Below are 13009 nucleotides of genomic sequence, written 5' to 3'. Positions count from 1 at the left end.
CACGGGGCTTGCTCGACAGCCTGATGGATCACCACACTACACTCCATTAAAGGCAAACGGGCACGACAAGCACTGACATAACAAACAATTAGTCACTGCTGTGGGTATGGACTTAACATGCCGAGGGCCTGTCTGATAGTGGGCATACACCTCCTTTCTGGGGCACAGAGGAGCATGAGGTCGCCGGTTCTTTAGTGATATTAAAACTTGGATCGATACACTTGGATCGTCACTACAATGAATAATTCTACAACCAAATATAGGCTTTTCTGTTTTTGTTGGAGTCACTATAATATCAACATAAACACTGTTCAGCAAAGTGAACTCTACTGTGGTACCATCAGTACCGGTCTGACTCACCAGGTCTAGACTGTGGGCATAAGCCTGCGACAGGCAGCAGATGGCAGGCCCTTCTGATATCTGCATGTTAAGGTCTTCAAAATCCCAGTTGCTACAGGGAACAGAAAAACATCAACCTCCCAGCAAGCAAACTACATGCTGATCTATGCTGAAAATGGCAACTAACACAACTGATTGCCTGAAAACTATAAAACTTGGGAAGATGTTAATATGCTGACAGTCTATAGATGTACGTCCAGGTGTCTTTTTTCCTTACTCTCGGCTTTTTGCACGGTGTATTGAGTGAAATAAGTAAACTTAATAAGACTACAGGGTGTAGCTGTTGTAACATCTGACTGTTGGCTGGGATTCAGTCACTGGTGGCATGAATGAAGGTCACCCTGGACCTTCAGTGTACGCTGCCTCTGCTTCTCTACCAGGTACAAATGATTAAATCTTAAGTAAATAACACTGACTCTCATAAGAGACACACAAATTGGTGGTGTCCAACCTTTGCTCAGACCCCAGCTCTTCACCTTGTTATGGTGTGATTTGTTTTTATGTTAATTAACACTTTAGATCCGGTCTTATGAAGCCTCTCTAAACTTCCTCTTCTTCTTTATTTAGAAAACCAACAACATCTAAAATAGAGGTGGGTTTTATGTTATACAGAAAAAGACCTTTAGCTCTTGAACCAGAAACTGAAAAACATTAACCTCTTTCATAACTTCTTAAAAGATGTACTCGTAGGGGTATATCAAATTACAGGTTGTCTTATTGAGAGATAAGATCCTAATGACATCTCCTCTTTACACATAACCACACTCACTCTCAACACGCAGGTACTTTTATACAGAGCAGACCTAAATTCAAAGATATGAAGAGGACAAACACTGGACCTTCTGCACTCCCTGAGGACACCATAAGCAGTGGATTAATATAGGCAAATGAAAAGCAGCTGGGAATAGCTGAGAGAGTAAAAGATGACCTGATTTCCAAACAGCATAAAGATGACACATTTTTGAAATATTTCAAGCAAGATAAATTTATTATTTCCTTTTTTTACAGTTTAAAAATAACAAAAATGGAAAAGCTTGGGCATCCTCATGGTCAGTATGTAGTAACACCCCCTGTATCACAGTCTGTAAACACTTTTTGTAGCCAGCTAAGAGCCTTTCAGATCTTGTTTGGGAAATTCTCGCTCAATCTCTTTTGGAAAAGGCTTCTTGCTCCGTGAGATTCTCGGGCCGTCTTGCATGCGCTGCTGAATGCAAGCTGAATTTTGTGGTGAGGATGTAGGAAAGATTTTCTTATGATGCCTCTTCCATGAAGGTCATATTTGTGCAGGTGTTACTGCAGAGCAGAACAGTTCCACCTCTCCAGAGTCTGCTAAATCTTGAATGGATTTCTTTTGCAGTCAAATGAGGATTTTGATTTGCCTTCCTAGTAATCCTACAAGCTGTTCTCTCTGAATGCTTCCAGACCTCAACTTGAGCTCCACCGTTCCTGTTAATTGCCATTTATTAATTAACTAGTTTATCAACTAATGAATTATTAATTACTGAGAAAATGGCTACATGAAAACACTGCGGTCTTCTTATAATGTTCTGCTGCTTCGTGGGCATCTATTATTTCAATAGGCAGCTGCTTCGAAGGGCCCATGGCAGCTGATTGCTGGGACTAGATTTGAAGACTTGCAGGATTTATAAAGCTTGGAAATTTGCATCACATGGCCTTTGCTCACGATGACTGTGATCAAGGCATAGCCCTAACAAGCTGATTAAAGTCTGAGACCTTGGTAAAAGATATGAGAGCTCAAATCTCTGGGTGTGCCCAAACTTTTGTATCATACTTTCCTTTTTTTCACTCTATAATTGTACAAAACAAAAATAATGCACTAATTTTGGTGAAGTGTTGATGATGTTTCATCTTTAACTTCGTGCCGCTTGGGGATCAGTCCATCTTCTACTCACTATTTGCTGTAACATTAAATTTGACCAGGGTGTCCAAACCTTTTCATGCACCTGTACGTGTGTTTGAAGAGGTTCTCTATCGAGCTCAGACATGAGAGGGCGACATCCAGAGATTCCCATGCTTTGCATTCGTACAAGGAGGGCTGGAATTAGAAGAGAAGGACTGAGCACTTGGGGATTTGTCGCGTCTGTTTACTGTGCTCATGGCGAAGGTGAAAATGAGTGCAAAAGTAAGTGTGTAGGGAGCAGCACCTCCACACTTCAATCACAGATGGCAGTGAGCTTCCCATCAGACCTTTAGCCACCTCCGCTCCTCCGCTACTGGTCTCCATTGGGCACCAACACCCATTATTTATCACACACACACCTTTCCCTCAGCATGACTTTCCACTTTAGTCCATCTCTGAGATGATCTCTCCTCGTTGTCTCTCCACAGGCTCGTGTAAGTGCACACACTCTCTCACAGATGCATGCGTAGGGAAATCCTGCAGGTGAACACACACTCATGCATGCGGCACAAACACACTATCTCTCATACACATTTACACAAAAATACATAAATAAATACAGCTTTCCACTTATCAAAACATCAATTCATCCTTTTCACTGGCTGAACCATGTAGTCCAAGGCCTTTCTATAATAACAAATCTCCTTCCTGAATTTACCTCCTTGCCTCTGAAGGATCCTCTGCTGCCAGGCATGATGGCCTCTGCTCTTTTTACTGTCTAGAATTTCTCGCTATGCTTCCAGCTGTATGGCAGCTATGAGTGCGATCAATGAGAATCAACAGAAGCATTTAAGTGAGGTTTTCCTTCTGATAAACGTCTGCAAAAGAGGCCAATCACATGCCAGAGTATCTGTTTGTCTGTAAATGACCGACACCATAACCTGACTGAATAAGAAGGTAAGGTGATGTAAGAATTAAGAATAGCAGTGACAACCACGCTGAACATCGCAGTAACCTGTCGATCTCCTGCAAAATGCTGAGCACCACCTCACACTGTCTTTACCACTGCTGTTCAGTTGCTGGTCTGCATTTCACTATACTGACGCTTACTTATATTTTGAGTTCAAGCGTTTTCACTCAATTTCTCTCCCATTGTGAAACAGGAAAGCTAACAGCAAAACTGGGGGCACTGATTGATCATTACCGACAGAAGTTCACAACATGTACATAGATGATAGGATATTTGTTTTGTTTTTTGGCGGCCTAATGCAGCATATTCTCCCATTCGCTGTTAAATTCACACAGAGTTAGAATGGAAAGGGTCATGCATCTCAGAGTTGCTTTGGACTAACATATTTGTAGAAACAAAAGGTCCACAACATGTAAAAGTGATGGATGTCTAAAATGCTCCAATGCTGAAATTATGGATTGGCCTTCATCTTGCAGAAACACCACCAGGGCATTCAAGTGCATCACTCAGTGCTCTGGTACTTTGACAACAAAAGTGTAACTGCATACATAAACTTCCAGCAAACTTTCAGAGTGACCCGAGATCACTCATGCCGTTGTGCAGAGCCTGTGGAGTGCTGTCCTGCTGGGCCCGCTTACCCCGGCAAGCCTGGTGCTTGTAGAGCTGTAGCGCTCCAAGGACAGGGAGAGAGGTTCAGCGTCTGTGTCCTGTGTCTGCCTCCAGAGCCGCGTAAGGCTTTTCTGTCTGAGCGAGAAGCAGAGCTGTGCCATCTCAGAATCGTTGATGTTGCAAACTGTCCTATGATGCCAGCGCTTGGTCACTCTCTCCTTTCCGCCTCCTGCTGGCTTGACCGCTCCAACAGCAACAGAGCTCGAGCTATGGGACTGAATGTGTGAGTTTTTTTGTTTTGCCCTGATATGTGTGTATTTGTGTTGGGGCAGGTGGTGGGATGGAGCAGGAGCACCAGTGGGGATTCAGAGACAGACAGATGTGTACCTACCATCTCCCTACAGCTCCACTGGCACTTTAATGACACCAGCTCTAGTGTACATTAGATTATTAGACTCCAGAGTACAATATCCTAGACTGGATAATATTGTTTTTCCTCTGGCTGATGATGCATTACAAAAATAAGGACTGATGTTACAGATGTCTCTCGGGGTAAAAATAATAAATCACACAGGCTTGTAACATGGTTGAGAAATATGTGCCCACAAACACACCCACATCCAGCAAACACTTCGGTGATTCATTTACTCTCTTTATTCCAACTGAGCAGCAAGCCGGGAGAGAGGAAACGAGACTGAGAAATCGGGGAAAAAAAGCGATTAGTTTGCATTTAACTTGCAAACATCATTAAGGCCTCGGTGCTAATTGTGTTGTTTTAAACAAGTGAAATCTGATAATGACTTCATTAGAGACTGAGTGAAATGATGACTCCCAGGGTTTAGAGAGAGAGAGAGAATAAATACAGGGAGGCAGACAGCATATATGTGCGCATGAGAAACTGTGACAGAGGAAAGACCAAACGCACCGAGGCTGTCTGTGGAATCACTGTTTAGATACACAGCTAAGTGCACACAAAAAAGAAGAAAATGACACATGCAGAAAAAGACACCCCCAAAGGCTCAACAGGATAAATAGAATAATAACAGGGGACCAGAGATGGCTAAAGAGGTGTGTGTGTATCAGTTTCTAAATGTGTGTGCGTATGTCCTCTCTAATGCAGAAGGGGACGGCTTGAGAAGGGGGGAGGTCTAATCCATAATACGGCAGCTCGCTGCATGGCTGCATACATTACTGCATACATTACTGCATCAATCAGTGCTAAGCTGCAGTGTAATTTTCTAACTCCCTATTTCTCTCCCTACCCCATCACACAGACAACACCCCATGGCTATTTCTGATGAGATTCAGAGCTGGGAAGTGGGAATGAGGGTGAGGAGGGGGAAGGGTGTTTATGGAGCAACCTACCTTCCTCTCCTCTCTCCTCTCCTTCTATCCATCCAGCCCCCTGATTAATTTCCAACTAGATTGCTTGGCCAGCAGTGTTATTAGCATAAAATTTCCATGGATCAAGCTCAGCTATGAAACCCTTTCATCAAGCTGCTTGTCAAACACAAAATTTCAAATCTCATTTTGTTTCTAATATCATGCTCATACTGGGGGAGCCATGGGGGGGGGATCAGAGGCTACAGTGTAGAGAGAGGGAGGCTGTCGATGAGGTGGCGGGGGGGTATCGGAGGATTGTTATTCCAAATATAAACGGAGTCATCAATCAAAATTAAAAAAGAGCACAAGGTTTGGAATGAGATTCAGGACGAGGAAGCAGGTGTATTCACACATGCGTGCACACCCACATGTCCGCATGCAGCGGGTCTAACAGCCAAGGTCAGTGCTGGGTGGAGGGGTGGTGTTCTGGGACAAAACAAAACCTGTGAACTCAGCTTAATTTCTCATCTTCTGGAGCTTTAAGTCAGCAGCACTTTCGTATGTCTGCATCTATCACCGCACACGGCACAACACCTCCACAAACTCATAAAACGCCTCTTAATGTGACGCTCTTTGACAGCCACCACAATAAATAATTCTAGCCAGTGCTTTGATTACAAAATGTGCAACACCGTCATTGGTGCCTCCCCAAAGCAACATACTGTACAATTAATTATGAAAAATAAGGAAGGAGAGCGATAGGGGGTTTATTTTAATAAGGATACAGAATCGATGCAATTTAATCAATGCGAGCTAATTAAAAAAAACTATACTGTGAAACAATCAAGGTGCATAAACAAGATTACAATAAATGAATTGTGCCAAGAGAAGCGTGCTCTAATTAAATAATACAAATTGTCATTCCATGGCTGTGCTCTGTCTGTTGACACCTTGAAGAAGAGAGTGTAACGCAGCTGACCACCCTCATAAGGCTCACTCCTGTCGCCACTTTCAACAGAATTCATGAGACTGAGGGGGCACGGGGTAAACTGAGTCCTGCCCAGAGGACAGATGTGTCCATCTTTTGGTCCTTTCAATCTGTGAAGAAGCTATAATCTTTCTTTTTTCATAACAATAAGTTAACAATGGATCATATAACCACATGTATGAGGAAAGGTTCAATTATAGTGATGCAGGCAGAGAATTATCCCCCGACTCTACAGTTCTCTTTACAGAGCGTCTCAGTGTCTTTTTACACATTGTTTTTGTTTTAAGGTCTACAAAGGTCTCTACCAATCCAGCACCAAATTGAAGACAGACAAAGTTAGCCGCTAGCTGGTGAAGATAGTGAAGCATTTAGCGGCTAAAGAGCATCAAGTGGCCAGAAATACAATTCCACATGAATACTAATTTTGCCCTATGTCTGCTGGATGTGTACATAAGGGGAATTGTTTGCTAACAGGCTCACCATATCAACTGAGATATGAATGTAAACAGTGCCGGATTTCAAATATACAATACACTCTACAAATGTTTCATGAGGAAGGAAATGCAGTCAACATGTTTGTGAGGAATCAAGGACAGACATAATACATTTTGGTGAGTAACACTGAATGCAAGAATAACTTTGTTTACAAGAAAACTCCACAGGGTACCTTGAATATAGATTCAAGAACATATGAAGACTTCGTATCCAAGATGCTTTTGCTAAAGCCTGACAGTTACCGTTTCTACACCTACAGTCTACCCAGTGTTCTCATTTGTCAATAAAGAGCTTCAGTTAAAAATGGTTCTATGTGCAAACTTGACATATTATTTATGAACTTCTGTCACTTACAGACGTCTCTATACATCTACACCTTCGACCCTAAAAAAAGATGCGATGCCGTGTAAAACATGAATAAAAGTTCACAGTTGTTTGTAATCAGAGTTGTACGGGCCATTTAAAACTTGTGCTGAAATCCTCACATTATTAAACACATTCCAGTGTGATGGTAATGTATCATTTAAGCAGAAAAAAGAAAAGAACGCAAAAAATAAGAGTAAAAAAGAATATGAGATCAAATAAAAGAACAAAAACTGAGGAATTAGAACTGGAGGTCTTCTCAACGGTTGGTGCTGTTATCTTTCCAAATGCACAATTTTCTTATACTAAAATTAGCCATGAAATAAGAGATTATTCTATTCTCATGGCTTCAAATGTTTCTTTTTCAGACATGTCTCACTGAAAACCCAGGAACTGAGAAAGACAGCTCTTTGGCACACGGTGTGGTGACCTGCATGTAGGTTTATGTCCATGTGAGCTGAAGGTTTCCAGACAGGGGTTTATGTATGCATGTGAGACCTGTGAGTGATCACTGTACCTTTCATTCGGGCCAGATTCTTCACCTCCATCCACAGGATCAGCACCTCCAGCTTCAGCACAGACTTCTGTACTGCCAGCTGTACGTGGAAACACAGAGACATGCAAACAGCAGGTTCATAAGTGATTGGCATTCTGTGTCTGTTGCTCCGCTACAGCCAATCAAAACTCCATTTCTCATCTCACACGAACAATAATGCATCATATGACTTCACATACAGCACACTGTTGTACACCAGTGAACATGGAAGCCACTAAAGTCAACGTTTACAGTTTCATTTATAAGCTGATGTGCAGTGGAAGCCGGCGAATTTGTGTGCTGATTATAATGAGAACGAACATGAGGCAAAACTTTAATTATGGCTTTTTGTGGAGAAATAACAGGAACTTTTACATGGAGGAGTTTGTGGATGGAGCTTGGAGTGGTGGGATCGTGACACAAGTGACTTCACAGAAACTTCATCCAACCTTTCAGGATGTCAAAGGCTACTTTTAGCTACATCTGTCAGCGCCTCTCCACAAGAGTCTTGCTGCAAGACACTGTGGGTGATGTAAAAGTTGCATGAATTCCAGAATGTTCAGACTGAGGTCGTATTGCATGTAATCAGACCTGTATCTGATTTAGGTCCACGTATGAAAGTGGCCCAAATCAGAATTGAAAAGGTCAAATTCCATGTGATTCGTGCTGTTCACACTGTGCTGACAGATCTGAGTCACACATGAGGAATAGTAGTTTCTGTGCAGCTCAATAAACAAGCAGCAGCCATTAATCCACAAAAAAAAAAAAACATAATTAGAAATTTGGCTCTTGTTCCTCTCGTCCTTGTCCTCATCATCATCTGCTTACAAATTCACTGGCTTCAACTGCACATCAGCTTATAAAGAAAACCGGAAACGCTGACTCCAGTGGTCCCCATGTTTACCTCTGTCACTGTGTACTGTGAGCAGTTATTGGCCGCATTTAAAAAACAATGTGAAGAACCAAGAGAAAAAAAAAAAAAATCATGTTTCTGTGTTGAACTGGCTGTGAAAACAAATACGCCTCTGGGACAATGAAGTCTAAATCTAAATCTATGTCCATGAGCAGCTTGTGACACAAGGCTAAAGTCAGTGCTACGGAGACACAAACACACACGCATGCTCGCTCACACAGACAAACACTCGTTTAAACTTCACTGAATCGTTATCACTTATCAGGAATAATTGCTGCATGTTTGTGCAAGTGTGAAATTGAACAAAATCCCACTCCATATAATTAAAGAAAACACAGTGAGCACACAATAACACAGAAAGGCCAGGAGAGCGTGAAGGCATGGATACAACCGAAGGCGATCACAGCTTATTCTACTCTGCCTCTATCTAAACCTCAGCCTCCAGTCCAACCTGTGGAGTCCTGTCTGAGAGTTCAGAAAATTTGATTTCCTCACACATCAGCACATGTTACCTTATATCAACCCTCTGAACAAGCTAATAGCAAGTTTAAAAAAAAATGCTGAATGAGTCTCATCCTTGCTTTCTCTCTGATGCTCTTTCCACCTCTCAGCTTCCACTCACTCGTCTCTCTTCCTGTCTGTCTTTTTCTGTCAGCTGACCCGTCTGCTTGGATGAAAATGACATCCTCTGGTGAGTTTAGAGAAACACCGCATAAAGCAATTACTAACAAGCATGATGTGCCACCCCCACCTTTCCCTTTGTGTAGGGAGTAGATAGTGGGGGCCAAGTGCCCTTCAGCAAAAATGAATTTTCCAATTTCAGTTAGTTCTTCCATGAATAAATAAACAAATGAATAATTGAAAGGAGCAACATAAATAAATAAAATCACAAACATTTCGCCGGTACTCATAAGTATTCTACAGATAACTCGGGCTGCATGCTAATGATAAAAACAGTACATGTAGCAGGTTGAGATGCATTATTCACTGCTCTGCTCTAACCAAAATTAAATAAATAAAAATCTCTCAAGGAGCTCAAAACATCTTCTCAGCATTGAAGTGACAGGCCTGTCCCATTTATAACATACAAGGACACTGTGGAAAACAAATAACTGACCGGTCAGGTGCAAGAGGGAATAAATAAACCAGCAAGGAGCTGGCAGCCATTGACAGGATCTCCAAAATTTCAGCAAGTCGTTAAGAGGTAAAAGTAAATACTTCCAAGTGTTAGAAAAGAAGCAATATTTTCAAAGTCCCGCAGGAGGCATGGTGACAAGTTCAATTATCTTACTGAACAGTTACTGGAGCTGTTGGACAAGAAGAAAATTGCCATTTTCAGTTATTGAGGACAAAGTTTTCTGCGGGACACCCCAAAGCTTCCATCATATATCAATGAAGAGACTGGCAGTTCAGTTACAGACGCTCGTGTCAGAGGGCGCAGGATGACCATTTCTGCTATGAATGGCTTTATGCTTGGTTGGAAAGACTTGCTCATGAGGACGTTCCCCAGTGGATCCAAACAGCACCACGGGCCTCACTGGAGAGCGTACATCTCACTGAGATTTGAGATACAGAAAATGTATAGATGCCATAACGAGGTGGTTTCAGGGTATTTCTGTGATAATGATATGCTTGATGACATGACAAAATACTGAAAAACATCTTTGGTTAGAGCTCACAATTGCTGTTGAGCTCTCCCCACTGGATTTTTGGCTCCTCTCATATTTAACCGGGTGTTTCTTCTTGCACACATCATCGTGGTTTCTTGTACATCTCATTTTTGTAACCAAACCACTTCCACACTACTGCAGCTGCTCCCCTCTTTTGAACAAACTCCTCCACAACGGAGGCAGCAGCAATGTTAACAAATAAACCAGTATTAATGTGAGAGTAAACCTCTTATTCCACGTTTTTATGTCTTTTTTTCTGGCTGCAAAGATAGTTTACACTGCATGTGTTATAGAAAATGCCAGTTAACAAAGGAACTCAAGAGCAGAGCACAGTACTGTGAGGATCATATTGTCTAGGAGAAAGTGTGATGAACACCGTAACAACAACAAATGAGCACGGTAAACTAAGTCCACATCTCGACAGATCTCCAGTCCATGACTCAACACTCTAATTAATAAAGGCCTCGTTCTATCACAGTTAACGTCCTATTCTACAGGAACAGTGGTAGAAGTGGGGATTATGTGAAGGCAATATTGAAAGAGGAGTTAAACAATGATTACTAATCTCATTGTATTAGAATAAAGAACAGCACATCAGCAAACACGGGGGGAAGTTGCCCTTTGTCCTCTGCGTGGCTCGTTTTCCACAAAGCTCATTAAGGGATACTGTTAACATGCTTCCTAAGCACAAAATGTTAATTAAAAACACAAGGCTAATATGCATTTTTACGCCACGCTTTTGAACGCCATGGAAAAAAAAAAATCTCATTTCCTCTGTGGTTCTGCTGATTGCAGTCTGATGCTGTGCTGAAGTTAATTAGAGCCCTGTGATCTGATGTGATGAGGGGGTGACCGCACAGCGCGCTGCCACCAGCTCCCCTCCCTTCTCCTCGATGACTGCAATCACCCTGAGCCTACTCATCGTTGCTGCTGTAGACGGGGTCATTTCATCCAGATTGAAGGTCCCACCCTGCTGCTATCTCCCTTTTTGTCTTTCACAATCTTCATCTATGTCTCTTACCATGTCCTGTAATGCCGAGCTACACGGCTGAGGCTCCTCTCTCCTGCGGAAACCATGTCCAGAAGCTTCCCCACAGCTTCTCTACTCCAGCCGACCGAAGCCTCACAGCCTTCAAGGCAGTATGGAAGTTCCCCGTGACACAGACATCCCAGATCCATCTTCAGGTCATGTTCATCTTTCTCAGCCTGGCTCAGGAGCTGGACGAAGCAACCTGAAAGCACACAGAAGACCAGGGTCGGCATGGGAGTCACGATAGCACAGCACTCATCATGACAGCATGAGTGCAGCATCAGTCAATAACGCCTTTGGTCAGTCAGACAGTAAGATAAGAACGAAGTTATGAATCTCATTTGCATTCATATCAGTTTGTGTAAAGATGTTTGGAGTATATGGTGCAGATTTTATAAGGCACAACCAGTTCTCTTAACCCCAAATTCTGCTATGGACTAATATGGTCTGTGTTGCACTTTCAAGTCTCAGCGCGCTCCCTCAACATTAAAACAACACATCTGTAACAGCTCTGATAAGTTTTCACTAGAAGACACTCAAAGAGGGGGACCATTTTTATGAAGTGACAAACTCATACAGTGACAGGATCGCCCCATAAAAGTCCATGCGAATAAAATGAACGAGTGTTCACTGGGTGTGAAAATATACTGCGGCACGCACCTCTGCAGACCCTTCTATTAATCAACCTGTCTGCACTTTGTTTTGAGAGTAATCTCGTCCAACCACCAGAGAAGCACTCAGCAGTAAGTGGCGCTTGGCTGTGCTTTGAAGGCCATGGTTTATTGCCATCCCAAAGCACAGCAAGACTGCGCAGTAAAAACACATCATCTCAGCGCTCAACACTTGCCTCCAGTTACACACCTCACACATGGCGATCTAGCACAGGGGGATGAAGACCTCCTTAACACTCCCACCCAGAGAACAGGACGCAGAGTTAGTCACAGTCTAGGCCTCTGTTCGAGCCCTTTGTCCATGCAAATGGGCAGTGCTCCAGCAGGTCAGCATGAAAAGTTAGAGAGTCCTGAAAACTCACTCTATGGATGTATAAGGATCAGCTACTGAAGTGAATTTAAGATTGTTGCTTATGTCTAGTCCACACGTACACGGGTAGATTCCTCTACGTGTTCGGCTCTTATCCCGGCTGTCTTCCCCTCTCTTCCTGGGGCAATCATACTGCTTGCAGTGGTGTTTGGTCCAGCTAATCTGGTCGGGTGTTTGGAAGATGCCGTGGGCAGTGATGGTCTCAAGGTCTGCTGCACTTGGTCCAATCCCTGTGCTTCCTTTTCCGACACTGATTAGTGTATTTCTGTCATAGGCTGCCGTGGCTGCCACAGGCCTGTCGTAGGCCTATGTGCTTGAGCCCCAAAGTTCCCTGGCCCAATTTAACCCCTGGTTATGGTTGTGGACAAATCTTGAGGGCCAGTATGTGCCCTTCAGCCCTCTTTAAATCTATGCACTCCACAGCTGGGCCACACAAAGACGCAGATACAAACTCCTCACTAGTATATTTCTTTTCATCACTGAGTTGAGAGGTATCAGTGGGAGAATGTGGTTCATGACTGTGACGTACTCTGTGCCTTTTCAGCAATTAATTTGTTTTCATTTCAGTCCAAATCAACTTGACATGTTTTTCTTTCTTCTTGTTTTCATAGTACGGGCCACTGACCCCATCCCCATGTACTCCCTCCTCTTGGCTACAGTGAGCAGCATCTAAAACTTTAACAGAACAAAGTGCCTCTCCTCGTTACTTGACCGCCTCAAAAACATCCCTTTTAATATTTCAATATTAGGACAGAGAGTGCAAGTGAAATTTAAAGCAGAAATAAATAAAAGTGCTGAAATATTGAAGTGGA

General features: G+C 42.8%; 1 long non-coding RNA gene across 1 annotated transcript in view; it reads right to left on the bottom strand.

Moving 5' to 3' along the window:
- LOC143324997 (uncharacterized) overlaps positions 1–11444 on the bottom strand; it is a 32977-nt gene extending 21533 nt beyond the window's left edge. The window contains exons 1-2 of the long non-coding RNA XR_013077496.1: positions 11148–11444; positions 7526–7604 (exon numbers count right to left, since the gene is read on the bottom strand). This is a non-coding gene — a long non-coding RNA (uncharacterized LOC143324997). The remainder of the gene's footprint in view (positions 1–7525; positions 7605–11147) is intronic.
- Positions 11445–13009: the final 1565 nt, after the last annotated feature.

This window comes from Chaetodon auriga, chromosome 1, assembly GCF_051107435.1.
Source record: "Chaetodon auriga isolate fChaAug3 chromosome 1, fChaAug3.hap1, whole genome shotgun sequence".
NCBI lineage: Eukaryota > Metazoa > Chordata > Actinopteri > Chaetodontiformes > Chaetodontidae > Chaetodon > Chaetodon auriga.
The sequence above is the reverse complement of the archived record's forward strand: the minus strand, read 5'-3'. Positions and strand labels throughout refer to the sequence as shown.